This window comes from Dreissena polymorpha, chromosome 9 (genome assembly GCF_020536995.1).
Source record: "Dreissena polymorpha isolate Duluth1 chromosome 9, UMN_Dpol_1.0, whole genome shotgun sequence".
Classification (NCBI taxonomy): Eukaryota; Metazoa; Mollusca; class Bivalvia; order Myida; family Dreissenidae; genus Dreissena; species Dreissena polymorpha.
Window position 1 is genome coordinate 101,477,980 of NC_068363.1, and position 12,192 is coordinate 101,490,171.

Genomic DNA, 12,192 nt, shown 5'->3' on the forward strand with positions numbered 1-12,192 from the left:
AAAAAAAAGGGGGAGGGTGGGGGTGGGGAGGCTAAGGGGGGTTGGGGGGTAAGAGGGGGTAATAATGTGGGGGTGGGGTAAATTTATTAGATGTTTAAAAAAAATGGGGGTGGGGGATGGGGGTGTTGGGGTGGGGGGGTAGGAGGGGTGAGAAGGGGGGTATAATGTGGGGTGTGGTAATTTATTAGATGTTTAAAAAAAATGAGCGGGGTTGGGGTGGGGGGTAGGGGGGGATGGAGGGTAGGGGGGAGTGAGAGGGGGGTATAATGTGGGATGTGGTAATTTATAAGATTTTTAAAAAATAAATTGGGGGTTTGGGGGGGTGAGAGGGAGGTATAATGTGGGGTGTGGTTAATTAATTAGATGTTTAAAAAAAAATTGGGGGGTGGGGGGTGGGGGAGTAGGGGGGTGGGGGGTAGGTGGGTGTAAGAGGGGGTATAATGTTGGGTGTGGTAATTTATAAGATGTTAAAAAAAAAATGGGGGGGTGGGGGGGTGGGAGGGGTATGGGGGTGGGGGGGTAAGAGGGGGTAATAATGTGGGGTGGGGTAGGAATTATTAGATGTTTAAAAAAAAATGGGGGGTGGGGGATGGGGGTGGGGGGTTGTGGGTTAGGGGGATAGGGGGGGTGAGAAGGGGGTATAATGTGGGGTGTGGTCGTTTATTAGATGTTTAAAAAAAAATTGAGCAGGGTTGGGGTGGGGGGTTAGGGGGAGATGGGGGGTAGGGGGGAGTGAGAGGGGGTATAATTGTGGGGTGTGGTAATTTTATTAGATGTTTAAAAAAAATTGAGGGGGGGTGGGGGGGTGGGGGGTTGGGGGGGTAGGGGGTGGGTGGGTAGGGGGGGTGAGAGGGGGATATAATGTGGGGTTGTGGTAATTTATAAGATGTTTAAAAATAAATTGGGGGTGGGGGGTGGGGGGTAGGGGGTGGGTGGGTTGTGTAGGGGGGGGGTGGGGGGTGAGAGGGGGTTATAATGAGGGGTGGGGTATTTATTCGATGTTTAAAAAAAAAATAGGGGTGGGTGGGGGTGGGGGGTAGGGGGGTGGGGGTAGGGGGTGGCGGGTGATGAGGGGGATATAATGTGGGGTGGTTTGTGGTAATTTATAAGGTGTTAAAAAAATTGGGGGTGGGGGTGGTGGGGGTAGGGGGTGGGATGAGAGGTGGTAATAATGTGGAGTGGGGTTATTTATTAGATGTTAAAACAAATGGGGTGGTGGGGTAGGGGGTGGTTGGGGGGGGTAGGGGGGTGGTGGGGGGGGGGGGTGGTAGGGGGTGGTGGGGGGGGTAGGGGGGTGCGGGGTAAGTGGGTGGGGGTGAGAGGGGGGTTTAATGTGGGGTGTGGTAATTTATTACATGATGTTTAAAAAAAATGGGGGGGGGTGATATCCTCTATTCAATAAACATGAAATTTTAACTTATTGCATTTGTTTCCCCTGTATATAAGAAAGATATAATAGTGTATTACCTCCCCTGTCCTGCTTATATTTATATTAATCAAAAATATTAAACATTAACACAATATATTTTATATACAAAATATTCAAAAAAGTCATATTCTGATAATATTTTTACTGATCCACTTTATTTTACTCAAAGGATGATGTTTCATTGGACTGATAATTATAGATTTAGGATTACAGACCAGTTGCTTCAGTTATATTGTTCAGAGTTCGCCCTGTTGGCCGCATATGCATTATTGAGTTATCATCCAAAAACCATTTTACTATTTCGGGTCAACTTGACCTTGACCTTTGACCTAGTGACCTCAAAATCAATAGGGGTCATCTGCGAGTCATGATCAATGTACCTATGAAGTTTCATGATCCTAGGCCTAAGCGTTATTGAGTTATCATCTGACAACCACCTGGTGGACGGACCGACAGACCGACCGACAGACCGACATGAGCAAAGCAATATACCCCCTCTTCTTCGAAGGGAGGCATAAAAATAGACACAAACCGACAAGTATGATGTTTAAACGTACACATTGTATTGTAAACGTACGTATTATTGCTTTAATTATGCATACATATCCACGACAATTCATATATAAGAAACAGTCACAAAGTGACTGTAAGATGCTACAGTTTAAACTTACCAAAGAGTGAAAACACGCAATATTCATTATTTGTTTTCATAGGAAAGGCTTTTAACTATACGGCATGTATTCACTTAAATATAAGTGTATGAATCGCGAGTATAGTATATGAGCACGTCCGATACATCTTAAGAATAGCACAGTTCGTTGAAAAGCTGTCTAATTTTGAAATTTTACGACTAAAGCCTATGTAACACGAACATGAAGATGTATAAGCAAATATTGTCGCCAACATTATCGCAAACGAATGTATGAAACAAAAGCAAGTATCTCCGTGATGCTTGTATGGAGACAATGGATGACTAATATATTGAACAAGGACATATTATGAAATGTGAAATGTTGATATCATATTCCAAGATTGCATCTTAAATTCATATGATAACGATCTTATGGTTATGCCGATTCGTAACGTTCTGCTTTTGCATGCGTTTTCCAAATTGTATTATCACGCTATTAATGAAAGGTTAAAAAAATGATTGGCGTCGCTCTGGAGAGCGGCGACAAGTATGTAATGCATTTTTTTTCGCTTATGGGAGGAGAAGTTATTTTACGGATCAATGTATATATTTTTGTTTTAAGAATATCTTACAAAGTGGTGATTTTTTTTATAAATTAGTGTAAATAAGTACTGCATTTGAGCCTTTTTACATTTATTACAACATTTATTGCCAATTATGCAAAGCTTATTGTTTTAATTAATAACTGATCCACAACTGATCACAGGGAAAAGATCACAGGGACTGGGCAAATATGCGAAACTTTCTGGTTTTGTATAAAAACAAAAAATAATCAAAATATACTTATTTTGTGTGTTTTCTGATTTGCTTATTTGGTGGAGAATCAATGTAATACGATATTTGACGACCTATCGTGCAAGCAAGTTGGAAGGCGTAGTGGTACGAAAACGTACAATGTATTAGGTTATTAATAGACATATAATAACGATCGCTATACACAACTTCACCAAATAGCAGGACATAAATGGTGTCAGCCGGAATAGCTCAGTTGGGAGAGCGTTAGACAGAAGTTGTTTACGAAACAATAATCTAATAAAGGCTCCGGTTCAATCCCGGGTTCCGGCACGAACGTAATAGTTCGGCGGCTGACCTTTTTTTCAGTCAGGTTGATAAATATAATAAAGCTTTATTTTATGTAGTCATTTTAAAATCCATTTTACTACAATTGGACATTTATATTAAAATTAATGGATGCCGCGTGGTGATAACGTTAATTAAAATTTCTTAAATCACTTAAATATCTTATAAAAAAAATACACGTGCTTTTATAAAAACAAATAAATGCAAACAACACATCTATTATCCATGTATTTTTATGGTTGTCTATAATAGGCCCTAGTTACTTTTCCTACAACATATAGAGCGCGAAGCGCGACACGTATTATTGATTGTAACAATTAGTTGCGATACAGGAAGCAGCCGCTTATCAAGGAGGAGCTGTGTCCCAGCAACCCGTTTCCCTAGAGTCAAGCACTCCTTGGAGTTGTTTTTTTTTAAGAACCACATATAGAGCGCGAAGCGCGACACGTATTACTATCCAGGTGGTATGGGCACTTTAGCATTATCCGACCATTACGTCCATAATTATCTTCCTTAAAATTTGAGAAATTTTGAAATCGTTGTTCGAAGTCCAACATTTTCATCCGATTGTTCTCAAACTTTCAGAGGTTTTTTATCAATGAGGACCCAACCCAAACTCTATATGAGCAATATCGGACCATAAGTCCAGAATTATGTCTCTTTTTATTTAAAAATTAAAGTGAAAAACTTCTTGGTTAGGTGATAATGTCAACATTTTTCATCAGATTCTTTCCAAACTTACAGTGTCTTCATATCAATGAGCATTTTTACCTCATTTAAAATGAGAAACATCGGGACAATAAGTAAAGATTTTTTTCTATTAAATTTGACAAAATTAACAATTTCCACTTGTTTAAAAGATTTCACAACTTTCGTCTGAATCTTTCCAAACTTGTTAAGTGTTTTATATCAGTATTACTCGAACCCTATTGAAAATGATGAATATCGGAGCAATAAATCAATTATGATCTTTTACTGAATTTCAAAGAATTGTGAAATGCAGCTTCTTTATGCAATTTACAGTTTTCATTCAATTTTGTTTTCAATCTTTTACAGTGTTTTCATATCAATGAGTACTCAACCCCTATCGTAAATGAGCAACGTAAGAATAAGTTCAGAATCATCTCCCCTTGAAGTTGAGAATAATATGAAATTACGCTTACAAGATGAAGCAGATTTTTTAAAACCTACACAGTTCTGTTTTATTAATGAAAACTGCACACGGATGCCAGTAAAAAAGGAAACCAATGTAAATAAAAATGAACTATGAAATATTTGGGCGTTACAACACATAATCATAGATAATGGTTATTTGGGGGTTATAACACAACAACATAAATAATGGTTATTTGGGGGTTATAACACAAAATTATAGATAATGGTTATACCAGTATCTTTTTTTCTATTTTGTTTAAAATAATCGGCCAATATATTAATATTTACAGTAGAAAAAAAAATCGCTCCATGTAACTTCATTGAGTGCCTTTTACACTGAAATTCCCGACGCATTTTGATTCTTTGCATCAATACTTATCTTGTACTATATATTAATAGTATGAAAACAAATCAACTGACCATGATTAAGCCTTACCTGCGCAGCCACAGGGAATTCGTGTACAATCATATACACATTAAAGTTAGTCTTGTGTGAAAGTTTGAGCGAGTTCAAATGGAGTTGAAACACACACGCATCTAGAGGTTCATATATTATTATTCTAAATTAATTTATTTAACCAATTTGAACTACACGTAATTATTTCCCTTCTATGAAGTATCCTATATTATCTTCGCCGTTGCGTGATAGATAGTGTTCCAGCTTAGCGTTGGGAAGGTCTTGGGTTTGATCCCCAATGTTGGAGCGATCTTTCGACAATACGATATGGTTAATTACCCATAAAATATTGTCAGCATAATGGATTCTTGCGCCTAAATAATATAATCGTCTTGTCGGTAAATGTTAGCTTCTCCTTGAGATAAATAGGTGCATTACCGCATTACCGCATTGTTTAAGAAGAACTCATATATATCTCACCACCTATAAAAATGACCTAATCCGATTGGCTTAGAGTGGTCGAGTGCCCATGGTGAATGTTCCTTACACCCCAAGTAATTTCAATGCAACCCGAGTAATCGAGTAGTCGGTTGAGATATAATCGTTACACAGTTAGTGAATGATTGTGTACGGTTCGCTTCGCTCTCGTATGGTATGATATTACTGAGGGTGCATATCTCATACACCATCAGTTACTAACAGTGTAACTAATAGTTCACATTAATAATACAAAACGCAAAGAACATGTAACACAATATGTTATTTTATCTTTTTAACTTTTATATTTTATCGATGTCAATGTTTTTAATTGTGTCAATATGTTGGAGAATTTCGTCATGTCGGGAGAGATGTACATTCAATGCGCTTCGTAAATAGTTATTGTATTTGCTTGTACCAAGGAAATGGAAAACTATAATGTATATTAGCAGCCAATCTGAAAACCACAAAAGGGACCAATATGGTTTGCAAATATGTTTCCCGTAAGTGAAACAATATTGAACCCATATATCTTTCTTGCTAGGTATACGATTTCAGAACTTTGAGGTGCGTGTGCCTTACTGTATATTTACATTCTTAAATTAATAACAGCCAACACCAATCATATTGACAACCTTTTGAACGCATGTTAAATACTAAGTGTAAATATAATAGTTAGCCGGCATGACTTTGAATCAATTGCTGACCACATTCGTTTCAAATGTGACTCATCGCCTGTAATACTCACACGGTTCGTCTGTTACGTCATTGCCTTGAAAACTCAAAAAGGACGTGGTTCACATGTCATCGCTTGGTAAACTTACTTATTGCCGTTGACCATATCCGGAGAGTCTGTGATGTTGCATGAAAAACTCACAAAGAAAGTGGTGACCACTACCGGTAAACAGTTATATCTTCGCTTCATAAAATTTCTAAGTGCATGCTAGCGTATCCGTACAGTCTGTTATTCATTAAAGACTTAACAAATTACAATAGCCGTTTTTAGCCATTAAGGCTTTGAAAACATTCGTGTCCTCATTCTTTCTCGAATTTTCGAACTTCAATGACCAAATTCAAATATGAAGAAACGACACGATTTTTCTTTGAAAAACAACACAACTTTTTGCGGTAATTTCGTAATTACTCATCGTACAATCGTTCCTTCACATCTTGTTTTCTTTGCGCCTTCTAAATGTGAACATTTTAAATCTCGACAAATTAATATGTGCTTAGCTTGATCCTAAGCCAAATCATTGTAAAACAAAGATGGCACAGTAGGAAATGTTTCATTTTGTTGTTTCGCAAACTAGCACTTTATTGTTATTTTAGTAAAACTGCATAGTTATCTTTTTTGTTACCCAAATGTTAAATGTGTAAAATCACGATAAATGGTAGCTAGATAAAGATGCGATGACGAAAATAAACGATGCAAGGTTATTCAAGATGCGAGAAACAACTTCTCATTAAAATAACTGTTGTATTGTTTATTTTATGTTCAACACTTTCCATCTTTATTAGTGATAACAGCACAGATCAAACAAAATATGTATCCGTACGACAAGATTGTCTGCACATGCTATTTGTGTAAAAAAAAACTCAACCAATAGCGGACAATAAATGCTCCCATATTTACTGACGCTGTTCATTAAAGTCACTATCACGCTCACCAATACATACGGCTACTGTATTATGCTATATAAAAACATTCGACAACAAGTAGTACCATACGATGGTTAATTACAATAGGAAGACCCTACAAACAAGTAGCATTGATGTAAAAACGTTATATTACATGCATTCGGGAAGTTTTAAGCATCTAAATATCTAAATATCGTTCCACGATGTAATCTACTTTCGCTTTTGAGTCAGGATCGGATTCATTCGGGTTGCGTTCATTTGCATAATTTATACAAGCCATTTTCGCATTCGCTAAGTTCCAGTTACCCAGAATTCATTTTGATTTTACAGAATGATTATTCATGAGAGCCACGTCATGCGTCCGACGCTTACCGTATTCAATCTCGTGTTCGCCCGTAAATGTTCGGATATTTCACGGGATATATAAATGGAATTATTTGTTGCCACAAAAAAATAAAAACGAGCATTTTGTATCTCGTTAAATCAATTCTACCAGACAACATCTAACGTCGAAATTTTGCATTTTGCTAAAAGGAACATTGATTTTTTTATGGGTTAGCTTTATTTAACGAAATATTTGATATTTTTTAGCGTGAGTGTTACTTTAAGTCTTTAAAGTATATCGACCTTAGAAGCAACGCCTTTTTCACCAACACACGACACTTACAATTGCTGTTATTCTTATAATGGCCCTTACTCGTGTATTGTATAGAAACACCAACATTTTGAGGTACCCAAGTGCAACTACAGGTTATCATGTGGCTGCAGCACTTCGGCATATGTTTTTAGTCAATCTGCGGCCATCCATTCCGTTATACCTACGCTACTCATTCACTTTATTCACAATTATGTTCGGTGTCAAACAGCGACTTAAATATTACCGCGTTGAAATTGCAAAATTGCTAATTACGTATATAATACCGGTTTTGATGATAGAGAATAACGTTACGCTCAATATGGTAAAATTGAATAACTTTATTAAACAAGCGCCTCCACACGCGCTTGTTTTCCATTTTATGTATACAGCTGGGTGAATCTCGCTCAATCTTTCTCAGCGCAATTAATGTAATGAGTATATGATCGTAAACGAACGAATTTTGGCTGAGAGCAGTTTGGCCAGAATTATGGTCTTTGATTTACTACACAAACGTTACACATTTCTAGTTTTTATGTTGATATATACTGTGAAACCATTTATTTTCGTCAGCACGAAATTTCGTCCTTTTTAAAAAATTACTATTTCGTCAGCACTTAAATTCGTCCATTTCTGGTTTTGGTCCGATATGTTTGTAATACATGTAATACGCGGTTGCGAAAAATCGTGCTCGGGAAAGAGGGGTGACACTTGGTAGTCACTTGCAGGAGGTGGGCTTTGATTGGCATATGCCAATTAACAAGTCTGTGATTTCAGGTGATAGTAACTGTCCCTTTTTATGTCCCCCACTATAGTAGTGGGGGACATATTGTTTTTGCCCTGTCTGTTGGTCTGTTGGTTGGTTGGTTTGCGCCAACTTTAACATTTGCAATAACTTTTGCAATATTGAAGATAGCAACTTGATATTTGGCATGCATGTGTTTCTCATGGAGCTGCACATTTTGAGTGGTGAAAGGTCAAGGTCATCCTTCAAGGTCAAAGGTCAAATATATGGGTCAAAATCGCTCATTTAATGTACACTTTTGCAGTATTACAATATTCAAGATAGCAACTTGATATTTGGCATGCATGTGTATCTCATGGAGCTGCACATTTTGAGTGGTGAAAGGTCAAGGTCAAGGTCATCCTTCAAGGTCAGATGTCAAATATATGTGGCCAAAATCGCTCATTTTATGAGTACTTTTGCAATATTGAAGATAGCAACTTGATATTTGGCATGCATGTGTATCTCATGGAGCTGCACATTTTGAGTGGTGAAAGGTCAAGGTCATCCTCCAAGGTCAGAGGTCAAATATAGTGGCCCAAATCGCTAATTTTATGAATACTTTCGCAATATTGAAGATAACAACTTGATATTTGGCATGTGCATGTGTATCTCATGGAGCTGCACATTTTGAGTGGTGAAAGGTCAAGGTCATCCTTCAAGGTCAAATATATGGGTCAAAATTGCTCATATAATGTCACTTCTGCAATATTGAAGCTAGCAATTTTATATTTGAAATGCATGTGTATCTCATGGAGCTGCACATTTTGAGTTGTGAAGGGTCAAGGTCATCCTACAAGGTCAAACGTCATATAGGGGGACATTGTGTTTCACAAACACATCTTGTTATTTTTTGTCGTTCTTTGTTATGATTAGAGGATAAGTGGGACTGAATAACCGTTAACGAGTGTTTTAAACAACGAAGCCAATTGCCAATTAGTCTTTTCCATTACAATCACGGTCAAACTGATAACAATCTTACCTTTATCGGCGCCAATTAGAGAAGGTGCGAGCAATATGGGTTATAATTAGCGTAAGCTAAATAAAACAAAATTTACACTTGTGCATTTTTCATGAGTATGGGATTTAGTCTGAATGACCTTAGTTTCATCAAAATTTGGTCAATGCAGTTATCAAACTTGTTCTATTATACGAAAGAGAATCTAGTTCGTTAAGTGTTTTTCTCTGAATGGAACGCTGCATTTATTGATAAACAACAGTATTAAATCTATAAAAAAAATGTTTTTGTTATAAAAAAAAACAAAGGTACGGGTTTTTATGTATATGTACAAAAATAATAGATGCAGTTAAAACCAAACAACCAAACACAAATCAAGATGTTCTTTATTAATTTGTAATAAAAGCGTAGAATATATATCATTCAGGTGTTGATCACACATCGTCATATTTTAATTGCGTTTAATAGTATTGTCTTTAATCTGGATTCGCCGCGTGTTGGCTGTATAATCTGCAACACCCCTGACAAACACAATACACACAATTGGTAATAAAGTTGTTAACAATTAGCGCTAATCAACACTATTATGCCTAAACGAAGTCGACGCATTCGATACAGCCTTATTGCATTCGCGTTTTACAGGAAATGTCAGTTGTCAGTACACTATATAATGTAAACCCCTTTGTGTCAAAACCGGATTTAACTTGTGGGTAAAAAGTCGACTGTTTCATGTTTTTTGTTTCAATACCATCCGGGTATCTGTACTATAAGTATACCCGTCTACAAACAAGGTGCGCGCTTCCGCATATGGGTATTCCGACGTTCAAAAAATTGACCTACGGTTTAGCGTTCACGCCGTCGAACGCATTTAGCAATATAACTCGTTTTTTTTCACTATTTCTTTACTTGCAAAAAATACTAGTGGCTTATAACTTACCTTGCAATCTTTTTTTACTCGCATTTTGCGAGTGTGCGAGTGTTAATTTCGAGCCCTGTGTATATGCGTGGATTACGCTGGATTTAAATGCCTTATGCAGTGTTCTGACGTGGATGCGCCCTTGCGTCATTGGCGCAAAAATAAAAGATTTGTCCCCACCCGTTTTCCGTATATGGGTCCGCGAGAGCACAGGAATTAGTAATAAAAACTAATCAATTCAATTGGTAAGTCGGTAAAGATCGAGTGAGTGTGTAATCAAAACGAATTATTTCATTGGACGTGTCGTCATTTTGCAGCCAATGGTAAATTTACATTAATAACACTTTATTGCATTGGTAAGTTGAGATTATAACAACCAAACAAAATGGCGGAAAGTGACTTGAAGAAAACAAAATTCATTTTAGTTTTTGTCCTCCGGCAAGTAAAATTAGAAAATATGACGATAATAATAACAACATCCCAACTGAGTCCTCCCAATTCCCAACATCGTTTAGCAATGACAAAAAAGTCTGCCCCTGGCCCTAAACATACGTTCCAAGCAAATTGGCTTCGAAAATTGTCTTGGTCACTGTTTGACAACAACAAAATGACATACACTTTGTGCATAAAGCACAAATAAAACGCCTGTACTATCGGTAATTCTAATTATCGAACACGTACTTTGACACACAAGGCTGAGTTCAATGACCATAAATCTGTTGAAAATTTTGTAAATATGTTGACTATTGTTTGACAGTTTTAAAAAGTTTTTAAAATATTCATGGTTGAATTAGAATGTTACGTCCTGTGGACTTGCTGTTAGAAGAAAACAAGCAAATTTAAGAGTGCAAGTAAAATATAATTAGTTTCTGAAAATTAAATTCTGCTACAAATATATTTATCTGTCTCCATATTTTTCCTTTTTGTCCCCACTTTTTAAACCCTAATGGGTCCCTGTCCCCAACAGTAAAAATTCACGGCAGAACACTGCTAATGCCTACGGTAATTCAGTCTTATTTGTTTCGAATATGGGACATGATTGTTCGTTAGGATCTTGAATTCGTCCATCGGTCGAAGGACGAAAAAGACGAAAATTAATGTCTGACGAATAATAATGGTTTCACAGTACGCATAAATATACTTTACTTTACCATATTTCAGAGTGCCATTTGCTTTGTGGTATTTAATAACTTTTGTTCTTGATTGGTGAATGGTTTGAATTTACACCGTTAAGGATGTAGCGTACCTTATTTTAAACTTTGTTGCTTCATTTGCATTTTGTGCATGGCGATCGCGCTGAAAATTTTCTGCCATAACATTGTGAAATAACAAACATGCAGAACATCACGATCGGTATTTTGCGTTGCGATTTAAGACAGCTTTGCAACAAAGTGAGCTATTCTTATGAAGTGTGGAACGTTCTTGTAAATTATGTGCATGTCTTGTTATTATAAGCTTCTCTCATGAACACATGAATATTATTAATCTAGTTGCTTTATCTTAATAGAAGGAACTTTTTCTCAATTTGTCCTGTTCCTAATATATGTATGGTCGTGAAAATGTTTGCTTAATTTAAGTATTAATATTAATGTGTACGTTTCCAAAACATATTTTTGTCGATGTATTCCTTTGTTTTGTTGTTAAATTTATTTTAAACACAATAATCACAAGAATCACATTAAATATAAGTATATTTCTATAATGTTAACTATCATAAATACATTGGACTGACAATTCAAAAGACTTGATACATCGTTGCTTATAAAATGAGTGTGCACAGTGTTCATCCCTAACAGTTCTGAACACGATTACCATTATGTTTGAAATGTAAATCATGTATGCGCCGAAACGCAAGAGACCTGTATTTTGACATTGAAACTGAAAAGTTAAGCATTGCAAGCCTTGGTATAAGTAATATGAATGGTTCCGAGCAACGACCTTATTCCGATTAAATTTCCTAATAAAAGGCATTTTATAGTAAAAACACAACCATTTTGACACGTTTATACTGTCTTTTAAACGGACCCGTAGAA